Genomic DNA, 13,489 nt, shown 5'->3' on the forward strand with positions numbered 1-13,489 from the left:
TTCTCACGCTAACTACGCCTTTACTTTTGCTCACTTCATGCTTTTCCTCCTGTTTTCTCTCAATCTTATTCTGTTCACTATAATGAAAAACTTGAGTAATATTTTCTTTTTCTTTTTCTTTGTTTTCATTTTTTTTTTTTTTATAAACTTCAGAACTCCTTGTCTGCTTCTGTATTTTCCCTTCCTATGATTTCAACTCCTTCAAGAGATGTTTTTTCACGACATTTTCTCTTTCCCTTTTATTTAAGGACTGGTACCTCACTGTATTTTTTATTTCTTTCTGTCATTTTTGTTGCTTGTGGTCAGTGCCCTTCTCACATAAAAGGTCAAAGATGGTTAAGACTCCGTGGGATGTTTGGGAGTGTGTTCTGTGTACAAGTTGTTTGCTGTTGTGCTGGACTCTGCTACACAAATCCTGCAGGAGGGTGAGAGGTCCCTGCACGATGCTGTCTGTGTCCTTGCGATGAAGGTGAGTGCTGCAGTGTGTTTTTTTTTTTTCTTCTTTTTTCACTGTGATTACTTTAGTGTGCTGCAGTTGAGGTGGTAGCGCGCCTCACCACAGTGCAAGATGACCCGGGTATCAATCATGGTTAAAGCCAGGATTTTTCTGGGACGATGCCTGCTGTCAAGTTCACCCAGCCTCAAAATGAGTCCCGGGGAGCTGTGATTGGGAGCGTGAAGGGGGTGGAGCAAGGAACTGTCCACCCTGCTCTGTATGACGAGGCCCAGGAAGAGTGACGCTCCCTGCCAGTGCTCATTATTTGATTTCCTTTCGGAGGGATGGGGATAAGTGTCGCATGTTTTTTCTTACCTCAGTGATGTTTTTTTTTTTTGTTTATCTGTTTACTTCAGTGTCCTGGATATGGGTGGAGGTGTTTGACTGTATGCTTACTTTAGCGTTCCAGATGGTGTTGAGTTCGCCAGTGAGAGTCAATCATGCTTCTTATTCATCCTTCAGGTCAGTTTATCAGTGTCTCCGTGGTGATATGGAAATAGTATGACGAAGGTACTATTCATATCAGCTTGTGGGGATTGTTTAAGTTAGCATCTCAGTGTCTCTGTGTCTTTGTAGTGTTGCTGAAAGGGTGTGACAAGAATAAGTTTCATATCACCTTTGTAGATGTTTTGTTTCGTCTCTGTCTTAAGGAAAAACTGAGCTGTTGTTTTTTGTCTAGATTTCATCTTCTTTTTCAATCATTCCTCTCATAGCCGCTTACGACTTTTTGGACACTTGCGTATAATATAGTACAGCATGTTTGGTTATTAAAGCTACTGAAGATAAAATTTGTTATCTGTTCTCGGTATTTCTAATTTTTCTTGGTGTATGAGTTTTTCTCACAGTCACCTGCAGCAGTCTCAGTGTTTTGAAGGTCATGTGGGCGGAATATTACTTAAATTATTTTACTAACAGCTATTTGATATTTCTTATTGCGTCAGTGTGTTTTTTTTTTTTTTACTTTCTCCGTTAGATTATTTTTTTCCCTAGTAATTAGCTATTTGCAATTCTTGAGATACTTTCGTTTGTAGCACTGTGGTTTAGGAATTTCTGAAAATTAGGAAGATATAATTAGTTCTGCATTCTCTATTTTTGATATTTTTCATTAGTTATCAGTTTTTTCCCATAGTCACCTGCATCAGTTGTCACTACTCTCAAGGAACTGCAAGAGGGAAACGACCTAAGTGCTTTTCATACTAGCAGTGTGGGTGTTTCTTGCCTGTGTTTTAAGGAATGCCTAAGTATGTGTTTCCGATGCAGATTGTTAGCTTCAATGCTAAGCCATTCTTCCCTTACTCATCTACAGCATTTCAGACCAGTGTTTGTAGCTCATGTCTTGACTAGCAATGGAACCAAGAAAAAGATAGAAATAATATTTGTCTATTAGTGTTAAAGGGTTTTCTCGGTGCTCTGAATATAACAAAGGGGCGTAGCAGTGATAGGGTCTGTCTCAAAGAGTGTCAGTATCCTCAAGTCTCTTGTCTGTTGCGTTGAGAGTCGCTGCTATGCTCACAGTGGAGATATTGGTTCTGTTGTTGCGCTGGCTACCTGTCGCATCCCTCACCTCAAGTCATTTTGATGCCACGCTTGAAAATGACACATAACTTGATATACCGTGGCAATTTATATATTTTTTTTTCATCTATCTATTCCATTTATTTCATATTTCATTTATCAATTCATTCATGTATTAATTAACTATTTCTTTTATTATATTTATCTTAATCATTTATTTTCTTATTTATTTGTTTATTTTTCCCTGTGTGTGTGTGTGTGTGTGTGTGTGTGTGTGTGTGTGTTTGTTTGTGTGTGTGTGTAATTCACCACGGTCGTCCACTAATCACTCAGCCAGCCTTCCCCATTGCCGAGCGACCTCATAGACTGATCTTCAGGTAGGAGGACTAAGACCACCAAACACTTCTTACACCGAGAAAGCGAAACCACAACCCCTCGACTTACATCCCTTTCCTACTTACTGCTTGGTGAACAGAGGCTACACATTAAGAGGCTTGCCCATTTACCTTGCCGCTCCCGGGCCCTTTTGGTTGTGAGCCGAGCGTGCTAACCACTACACTTCTCGGTGTGTGTGTGTGTGTGTGTTTCACTGTTTGATCTGCTGCAGTCTCTGACGAGACAGCCAGACGTTACCCTACGGAACGAGCTCAGAGCTCATTATTTCCGATCTTCGGATAGGCCTGAGACCAGGCACACACCACACACCGGGACAACAAGGTCACAACTCCTCGATTTATATCCCGTACCTACTCACTGCTAGGTGAACAGGGGCTACACGTGAAAGGAGACACACTCAAATATCTCCACCCGGCCGGGGAATCGAACCCCGGTCCTCTGGCTTGTGAAGCCAGTGCTCTAACCACTGAGCTACCGGACCGTGTGTGTGTGTGTGTGTGTGTGTGTGTGTGTGTGTGTGTTTGTGTTTGTTTGTGTGTGTGTGTGTGCATGCATGTGTGTGGAGATACTGCACTGCTTCTGTCGCTTCCTCACTTAGCTTTTAAAATCACAACTTAGAATGCTACAAAATCAAGCATATAACGCGCTACATGGTTTTTTTTTTTTTTTTTTTTTTTTTGCTTTTAAGTAAATATCTTTTTCCTTCTTTTTGTGGACATTGTCTCCTTTGTTATGTTCGTCATCTGGTCATTTCTCTCTCTCTCTCTCTCTCTCTCTCTCTCTCTCTCTCTCTCTCTCTCTCTCTCTCTGCTGTAGTGTGGCTCATAATGTAATCAACGCATGGCTTCACAAACACGAGCTGGCGAGTTTTGTAATGCAGTAGCAGTTAATATTTTACAGCTTTTTTTTTCCACTCATCCCCAAAGACACATATATTCTTTTCCTTTGTTTTTTTCCTTCCTCTTTCAAGTTTGTTCATCAGTTTCTTTCTTTGCCTCCATAAGTTTACGACAGGAGACAAATAAATACTCTTTTTTGGATTGCTTCTTTGATTGATTTGTTTTGTTTATTATGTATACTTCTATTATTCTTGTGTTTTGTGTTTGTTGCTGTCCTCTTCTATATTGTTTTTTTTTTCTCCTCCTCTTCTTAGTCTTTCCTCCTCCTCCTCCTCCTCCTCCTCCTCCTCCTCCTCCTCCTTCTCCTTGTCTTTGTTCTCGTGTTGGTCCTCCTCCTCTTCATCTTTTCGTTTCTGCTATCTCTCATGTTATTCTTCTTCTCTATCTCCTCCACCTCCTCCTCCTCCTCCTCCTCCTCCTCCTCCTTCTCCTCCTCCTCCTCCTCCTCTTCCTCCTCTTCCTCCTCGTAGAACTTCCAAGCAAGCACGTACAGTCTGTATGTGTGTGTGTGTGTGTGTGTGTGTGTGTGTGTGTGTGTGTGTGTGTGTGTGTGCACGTAATCAGCCCACCATGTGCTCTCGTTCCCTCCACAGATGTACAAAGCGCACATACAGGTTGCGCTACACACACACACACACACACACACACACACACACACACAGGGAGTTGCCAAGGGGTCGAGGGAAGTTTGTTGCTGTGGCGGAGACAAATTTGATTAGTATGTCACGGCTGGGTTGGTTGTGTGTGTGTCTGTGTGTGTGTGTGTGTGTGTGTGTGTGTGTGTGTGTGTGTGTGTGTGTGTGTGTGTGTGTGTGTGTGTGTGTGTGTGTGTGTGTGTGTGTGTGTGTGTGTGTGTGTGTGTGTAATTCACCTCGGTCGCCCGCTGTGTGTGTGTGTGTGTGTGTGTGTGTGTGTGTGTGTGTGTGTGTGTGTGTGTGTGTGTGTGTGTATTCACCTCAGTCGTCCTGTGTGTGTGTGTGTGTGTGTGTGTGTGTGTGTGTGTGTGTGCTTCTCTTATTTTATTCTACTGTGTTTCATTATATTTTCTTTTCGTCTTTCCTTTTCATTTCCTTCCCTTGCACTCCATCCATTTTCTTTCTTTCTTTTCCCTTCTTTTCATTTCCTTTCCCTTTCCATTCCCTCTTTTCTCTTTTCCTTCCCTTCCCTTCCCTTCCCTTCCCTTCCCTTCCCTTCCCTTTCTTTCCTTTCTTTTCCCTTCCATTCCCTTCCATTCCTTCCCACACTAATATACTCGTATGTAAATCAATAATATCTCATTTTCTTCCTTCTCTCTCTCTCTCTCTCTCTCTCTCTCTCTCTCTCTCTCTCTCTCTCTCTCTCTCTCTCTCTCTCTCTCTCTCTCTCTCTCTCTCTCTCTGTGTGTGTGTGTGTGTGTGTGTGTGTGTGTGTGTGTGTGTGTGTGTGTGTGTGTGTGTGTGTGTGTGTGTGTGTGTGTGTGTGTGTGCCTCTAAGTGGAATGCCAAGCTGTTTATAATTAATTGCAGTTTCCTAGCAATGCTCTCCAGATATCGAGGCGAGAGAGAGAGAGAGAGAGAGAGAGAGAGAGAGAGAGAGAGAGAGAGAACAATTTTAGAGCAACACATAATGGAGTCTTGCTTTCATGTCTCCTTTAGGAACTGTTTGTTGTGATTTTTTGCTGCGCTGTGTTGCTGAAAATAAAACAAAACAAAATCAAAGGTGACGAAAGCAGCGAAAATGTGTCAGTTCGTTTTTATTCCTTATGTTTTTGTTCTTTTTTTTTCTTTACGTAATTCCTATTTGTCTTTTTTTTCGAATCCGTGTCTTTCTTTTTCTCTCTCTTAATCTCTGTCTGTTTATTTTTTTTCCTTTACTATTTTTTTTCCGTTTATACTCTAATGATTTTCCTTCGTCTGTTTTTTTTTTATTTTCCTCTTTATTTCTATATATTTTTTTTTCCTACTATCTTTTTAGTGTGTTCTTATTTTTGTTCCTTTGTGTCGAGTGTTGCTGTTGTTCGTGTGTGCAAGTTGAAGTTGTATCGCGCTGTATTGCCAAGCTGTGTTGCCTCGCGCTGTGTTCTCAAGTCTCTGTACAAGTTCGCCTTGCTTGTCTTCCTTTGTCAGTGTGTCCCAGTTTGTTGTTGTTTTTTTCCTGGATTTTTTTTTTTTTTTTTTCATTATTTTGGTATTTGTCGTAGTGGTGGTGGTGGTGGTGGTGGTGGTGGTGAAGGTGGTGGTAGTGGTGGTGTTGGTGGTTTCCTCATAATTGTTTGCACGGGTCTATAGTTTTGTTTGCATCGCCATCTCGCCTCCTGTTTCTCTCTCTCTCTCTCTCTCTCTCTCTCTCTCTCTCTCTCTCTCTCTCTCTCTCTCTCTCTCTCTCTCTCTCTGTCTGTGTGTGTGTGTGTGTGTGTGTGTGTGTGTGTGTGTGTGTGTGTGTGTGTGTGTGTGTGTGTGTGTGTGTGTGTGTGTGTGTGTGTGTGTGTGTGTGTGTGTGTGTGTGTGTGTGTGCGTGCGTGCGTGTGTGTGTGTAAGTAAGTAAGTAAGTAAGTAAAGGTTTATTGCCCATTAGCATAAATACATTTGAGAAAGACATGTTTACAAACGAAAAGAAAAATGGCAGAGACTGTCAAGCCGAAGCTTCCCGACAGTCACATTTATGTACATAACTATGATTATTGTTTACACCAACACCAATTGGCAATATTTTAGGTAAATTGCCTAAAGAATCATTTAGGTAACTAGAATAGTAATAATAACAACCATATCTAATAATGACAAGAACAAAGCTAAGCAAATCACAATAAACATACTGCAAATTCAAAAACGATCACGAAAGGAAATTAACACCGCATACTACAATATCACATTAGAAGATACATCTATAAAAATCTGTTTGTTATACATGGTAAAGGCAAAGAGGAAGGGGAAAATCTTAGATAGAAATGTTTGTTTTGCATTTAAATGTTAAATTTAGAATATCATGTATTTTGGCAGTTATACAAGTATGTCTTCAAAGATTTTTTTAAAAGTGGACAAGTTATCATTATAAAGAAGTGTTTTTATTTGAAAAGGTAATGAATTCCATATTTGTGGACCGGAGCATAATACACTATGTTTAAAAAGAGTCGTTCTGAATTGCGGGCACATGAGATTGACATTATTACCCCGAATATTGTATGATGTCTGTACCAATTTGAAAGGTTGAGCTCCGGAATATTGTGTAAAGTACTTATAAATACTTAACAATAGGAAATGTTTATGAATATTTGAAAAAGTAAGAAAATTGTGTTCATTATATATGTTGCGTGTTGATTCAAACCTATTCAAATGAAAAACACATCTAAATATTTTATTTTGAGCAATAGTTATTTTCTTAATGAAAGACTGCCAAGTACACGCCCAGATTGCTACGCAATAGGTGAGGTGGGGTAACAGAGGGTGTAATAAATACTAGTGAGTGATTCAATTGTGAGACTATTACGAACTCTAAACAAAATACCACACATCCTTGATAATTTATTTGTAACAAAAGAAATCTGTTTATTCCAATTAATATTTTCATCTATATAGACACCCAAAAATTTTGTGAATTCTACTCTGTTCAATATGTTTCCTGCAATAGTAACAGGGGGAAACTCATGATGTACAGAGCGATTTTGGAACAGTATGTAATTTGTTTTTGCAATATTTAAGCTCAAACTATTTATTTTAGTCCAATGATAAATTTTTCTTAATTCTGTAGCCAAATCTGTGTGAAGATTGTTAATATTTGAGTTGTTTAACAGTAAATTTGTATCATCAGCATATATAGTGTATTTGAATTTAGAACTAACATTGACAATATCATTTATATAAATGAGGAAAAGAGTTGGTCCTAATATAGAACCTTGCGGTACACCCTTGTTAATTGCCCTGAAGGAAGAATGTGTGAAATTGCAATATACAGATTGTAACCTATTGCTCAAGTAATTTTCAATTAGTTTTAGAGGGATACCTCTAACGCCATAGTGGTTCAGTTTGTTTAGCAGAATTTTGTGATTCAAAGTATCGAAAGCTTTGGATAAGTCCAAAATACTCCTATTAAATATTGCTTTTCCTCTAGGAAGTGATACACATTAGAGGTGAACTGAAAAATAGCAGTTTCTGTGGAACGGCGTGCCCTAAACCCATGTTGATAGTCTGTGAGTAGATTATTATCTTCAAGATATTTAATAAGGCGTGCATTAATAACTTTTTCAAAGACTTTACTGAAGGCGGGAAGTATAGAGATTGGTCTGTAATTTTTCATATCTGATCTATTACCTGATTTGAGCAAAGGTATAACTTTGGCTTTTTTCAGTGCCTCAGGGAAGACTCCTGTTCTTAATGTTTGATTCACTATGTGGGTCAATGGAATGATTATGTCACTTACTGTCCGTTTCATAACAAGTGGGAAATTTCATCATATCCACAGGAGGATGTTTTAAATGCCTTAATACATTTTTCAATTTCTAAATTTGTGGCTGGATATAAAAACATCGAAAAATTTGGAGAACATTGTAAATTATCTAAAAATTCACTACCAGTAGTTTCTGTTATTTGCCCTCCTGCTTGTAGAAAGTGTTCATTAAATTTATCTGGAATGTTAGAGCAAACTGGTTTGAGTTCTATTACTCTATTTGTACCATCTGCCGATCTACCAAGTATGTTGTTTATTGATTGCCAGTGGGACTTAGGGTTGCCTTGATTAGCTACTAATTGGTCTTGGTAGTACTTTTTCTTAGCTTCCTTTAAGAGTGATGTTAGTCTATTTCTATAAGTTCTGTATTGCTCTCGAAAGGTTAATGGCCACTTATATGCTAGTTTTTCAAGACGATGCTTTTCTTTGATACTTTTCTTTAATGCTGGAGTAATATGGGGACTGCGACTACTTTTGTTACTTATCTTAATTTTCTTCTCGGGGAAACAGTTGTCATAGGTTGTTTTGAATTTGGCAAAAAATAAATTATAGGATATGTCAGGACAGGTAGAATTAACAACATCAGACCAATCTATATGAGAAAGTGCAGTACTAAATTTACCCAAAGCTTCATCAGTAAAAGTTCTTTTTGTTATATAAACAGGAGGAGATGGAATATTATTACATTTAAATAGGGAAACAACAGGAAAGTGTGTGTGTGTAGACCATTGTTGTACTAGAATATATAGAGATTTTGATTTTCTATTATTAGCACTACTACTACTACTACTACTACTACTACTACTACTACTACTACTACTACTACTACTACTACTACTACTACTACTACTACTACTACTATTGCTACTACTACTACTACTACTACTACTACTACTACTACTACTACTACTACTACTACTACTACTACTACTACTACTACTACTACTACTACTACTACTACTACTGTCACCACCACCACCACCACCACCACCACCACAATAGCTTCCCCTCTCCTCTCCCTTCACGCCCCTTCAAAAAATAAATGAATAAACAAATGAAATAAAACACAACAACGCCTCCCTATCTGACCCTCCCCATACCCGCCCTCTATGCCAATCCCTCCCCTCTGACCCTTCCCCTCACCCCTCACCCCTCACCTTTGACCCCTCACCAACTCACCAGCCTTTAACTCTACTGACACTCCCCTTACTCTCACCCCTCTGTCCCTTCAACACTCTCCGACTCTCCCCCTCCCCCTCCCTTTCTCTCTCCCTGACCCTCTCCCCACTCTCCCTCTTTCCCCCAAATTATAAAACCTGTCAACAAACCAGTAATTGCCTATTATTTTTTTATATATATCCATTTTCATATATTGAGTGTTTTTTGTCACAATTTATTGGATACACACAGACAACACAAGAATACAACTTCGATTGACAAACATGGAATATTGAACGCTGAACTTAGGCACTGAAAAAAAAAATCAGGAAAAAAAAAAATCGGGTGAATAAATGATCTAGTCAAACACGTTTATTTTATGTCATGAATTCCAATAAACCACGAGAAATTTGACAGTCACTCCTTGCATTACTCCACCACCGAACCTCCTACATACAAACGCCCCGGGAACCTAACTTAGCTGAACATGTCTTAGCACGCCACGCACACCTCCACTTCTCCCTCTAGTCTCCTTTGAAACCAGTGCATTATACCAATTGACACCCTCATTGCCATTGACCAACGTGGATATAAGGTTGTGGTGGAAGTTGCTTAAGTGATTTTTTTTTCTTCAAGTATTTTATGTTTTGCGTGTCTCCTGTTGCTGTTAGGTAGCGAGAAATGTGTGTATCGATCTGGCAAGTGTGTGTGTGTGTGTGTGTGTGTGTGTGTGTGTGTGTGTGTGTGTGTGTGTGTGTGTGTGTGTGTGTGGTGTTGGTAGTGGTTGGTGGTAGTAGTGGATGAGTTGGTGAAATATGATGATGATGATGGTAATGATGGTGATGACAATGAGTAGGAGAAGAATAAGAAGAAAAAGAAAAAGAGAAAGATGACGAAAACAAGAAGTAATAAAAAAAAACAAAAAGAAGATGGAGGAAGAGGAGTAGTAGGTGGGAAACAATATTAGATACGAAAGGAAAAGAATCAAACGAACAAACAAACAAACAAGCAATCAATCAAACAACAAATGCAAACTAAATCAAGCAAAACAAAAAAACAAGAAAATCAGAACAAAAAACATTAAAAAGAAGAAGAACGAAAAATGGGAAATAAGAAGAAGAACAACAACAACAACAGGAAACTAGGACAAGGACAAGAGCAAGCAGGAATGTAATGCGTACTGTACAATGCCCAGTCGTGTTGGAACAAGTTGCTAACGTGTTCCTGGAGCGGCGTGTGGGGCGAGGCGTCATTATCACACGTGGCGGGGCATTTTTTATGAGTTTGTGTGGGACGTTTAGTGTTATGAATTGGAAAACTTTGCTACTTTGTGCACGGACCTACGGTGGTATTGTGATGAGTGTGTGTGTGTGTGTGTGTGTGTGTGTGTGTGTGTGTGTGTGTGTGTGTGTGTGTGTGTGTGTGTGTGTGTGTGTTTTGGAAGTTTGTATATTTATGTTTGTTTGATACATTTCTTTTTCATCCATGTGTGAAGAGAATCTGTTTATTTATTCACCTGTCTATCAATTTGCGTATTTATCTTTGGTTGCCCATCTGTCTGTGTTTGCCTTTCCGTCTCTCTGTTTATCTGCCCACCTATTTATCTGTGTGTGAGTGTGTGTGTGTGTTTATGCTTGTAATGAATACCTTACCAGATATTCACACACACACACACACACACACACACCAAAAAGACCTGTAGGTGGATGTATTGCAGTGTTGCCATCTCATCTCGTTGCCATAACCCTTGAGGTGATGCGAGTAAAGAGTTTCTTAAGTGACTCTTTCTTGCATCGCTTGCTTCCTTGCTTGTTTCTTTTACTTCTCACTTTCTTTCGTTGCCACTTTTTTTTCTTTCATTGATATTTACCAACCATTTTCTTTTCTTGCGTCATTTTGATCGTTAGTTTTTTTTTTCTTTCAGTCTTTTCCGTTTTCTTTCTTATTTTTTCTTTCTCTATTCATCGCTCAATTTTTCTTCATTTCGTTCTTAGTTTTTTTTTTTTCTTTCTTACATTTCTCTTTCTTCGTCCTCTCTTTTGCTGGCTTCCTTGCTTTCCTCCTTTTTGCTTACCTTCTTTCTTTCCTTCCTCTTTCAACTTCCTCTTCTCCAGGGTTTCTTTTCTTCCCTTCCTTCCTTCCTTCCTCCCTCCTCCTCCTCCTCCTCCTCCTCCTCCTCCTCCTCTCTTCCTCCTCCTTCTCTTCCTCTTTCTCCTCCTCCTCCTTTTCCTCCTCCTCACCCTCCTCCTCCTCCTCCTCCTCCTCCTCCTCCTCCTCCTCCTCCTCCTCCTCCTCCTCCTCCTCCTCCTCCTCCTCCTCCTCCTCCTCCTCCCCTCCTCCTGCTTTTCTCTCGTTCCATTGAAAGCATATTGAAAAAAAAAGCATAATGATCTTGCTACAGAAACCATTATCTCTCTCTCTCTCTCTCTCTCTCTCTCTCTCTCTCTCTCTCTCTCTCTCTCTCTCTCTCTCTCTCTCTCTCTCTCTCTCTCTCTCTCTCTCTCTCTCTCTCTCTCTCTCTTATATATACCGTAATGATGGAAAAGGATAACAATGCTCTTTACTCTGTGTGTGTGTGTGTGTGTGTGTGTGTGTGTGTGTGTGTGTGTGTGTGTGTGTTACATTTGAAACACAAATCGGCATCAGCGGAAATTTTGTTTTATGATGTGTTCAATTCACCATAAGCTGTTCCGATTACTCCTCCTCCTCCTCCTCCTCCTCCTCCTCCTCCTCTTCCTCCACACGTGCCTTCCTCCTCATTAACATTACCTAATTAGCCTTTGTTCCAGCCGCGCCGCACGCCCCGCTGTAATGACGAGAGTTCATCATTAGAGCGCTGGAAAAGAGTGCTCTGGTTCGACACTTGATGGTTTCCCTTGCGATGCTCCATAACGGGTACGAGAGTTCGTGGGATAGGCGCGCGGTAAAGACGAATAGATTAGGATAAAATAATGCATAATGGGTAATTGAATAGGTAGATGACTGATAAGGAAAGAAGGAAGGAAGGAAGGTGTTGAGTTAGTGTAATAATAGAATAAGGTTGATAACAAATACGAGAGGTAAATAAACTATGGTGAAATGATGTGTGTAGATGATTGAGAATTAAAGGAAAGAGACGCGAATGGAGGAGATTAACAAGAACATACGAGCAAGTTGCAATAAGCCATCAGGTCTACACGTGGCAGGTCTTTACCAGACATATCCACCTATTTCCTCTTATCATCCCCACTCAGGTTTTTTTGGGTAATCGTCTCTTAAAGCTCTCTGATTCCTCAACACTACAACCTAATCACCGGCTCTATTCCATTCCTCTATCACTCCAGTTCAAAACCATTTCCTTCCATTATCCAACATTTCAAACTAGAATATATTATTTCATTTTCTCTCTTTCCTGATGATTGATAATTAGAATTCTGCTGACGTCACTCTTGTTATACAGATTGAATAGATAAACATGCATTAAAAATAAGCATGGAGGCTGAGATATAGGTTGAATACGATCAAATGAAACGTGATTGATAACTGAATGTGATTAAAAAGGGAGAAGGAAAAGAGAGCTGAATGATTAACTAGGTGATACTGAATAAGGGCAGAACAGAAATAAGGATGATAAATACGAAACACGAAAAGATGAAGCTCGATTTGTAACTGAATGTACAAATGATTAAAGGTGGTGGGAAAGAGGTGTGAGTAGTTGAGTAGACGATAATGAATGATAAAACTAGCATAAAAAGTAAGGATGGTAAGAAATAGGAGAGTCTGATATATACCGGCCCCCCAAAAAAAAAAAAATGTGAACTAAAGTAATATGAAACGTTATTAATAAGTGATAGTGTAGATGAATAGAAGGGAAGGAAGAGAGGTTTTCATATTTAAGCAGGTGATGATGATGGAGGATAATAGTTTAAAATACGTAGATACTGAGATGATAATGATGAAGAATGCGTGTAAGGGAGGGGGAAATTATATAAAAAGAGCAGGGTGAGTTTCAAACCATCTATAATTTTATCGCATTAATCAAAAGAAACAAAGGGAGGCAAAAGATGGAGAATGGGAAAATAAGAAAAATAGAGAAGAAAAGGATAAAAATGAACAAGAAAGAAGAGAACAGGGAAAGTTAAGAAAAGCAAAAAGATAACAGAGAGAGAGAGAGAGAGAGAGAGGTGGGGAGGTGAAGGGGCGACTGGGGGTCTTCCTTTTATAATGAGAACACCACTACCACCATCACCACCATCACCACCACCACCACCACCACCACCACCACCACCACCACCATCTGTAAACACTCATAAGAGAAGGTGAATCTGAGATGTATTTGGCTGACATGTGTGGGTGAGGATAACGAGGGATGATGGTGGAAGGGAGGGGAAAGAAGGGAAAGGGAAGGGTGATGAAGAGGAAGAAGGGATAGAAGGAAGGGGTATGTAGAAAAAAAGAAAAGAGAGAAGGGAAAAAGGAAGGGGTAACGGTGTAAATAAGAATGAAAGAAAAGAAAGGAAGAAGGAAGAGAGGGGTGTGTAGAGAGGAAAGAAGAGAGAGAAGGGAAAAAGGAGGAGGCAGGAATGTGAATATGAATGAAAGAAGAGAAAGGAAGAGGAAGGAA

The sequence above is a fragment of the Portunus trituberculatus genome, chromosome 48 (genome assembly GCF_017591435.1).
Source record: "Portunus trituberculatus isolate SZX2019 chromosome 48, ASM1759143v1, whole genome shotgun sequence".
NCBI classification, from domain to species: domain Eukaryota; kingdom Metazoa; phylum Arthropoda; class Malacostraca; order Decapoda; family Portunidae; genus Portunus; species Portunus trituberculatus.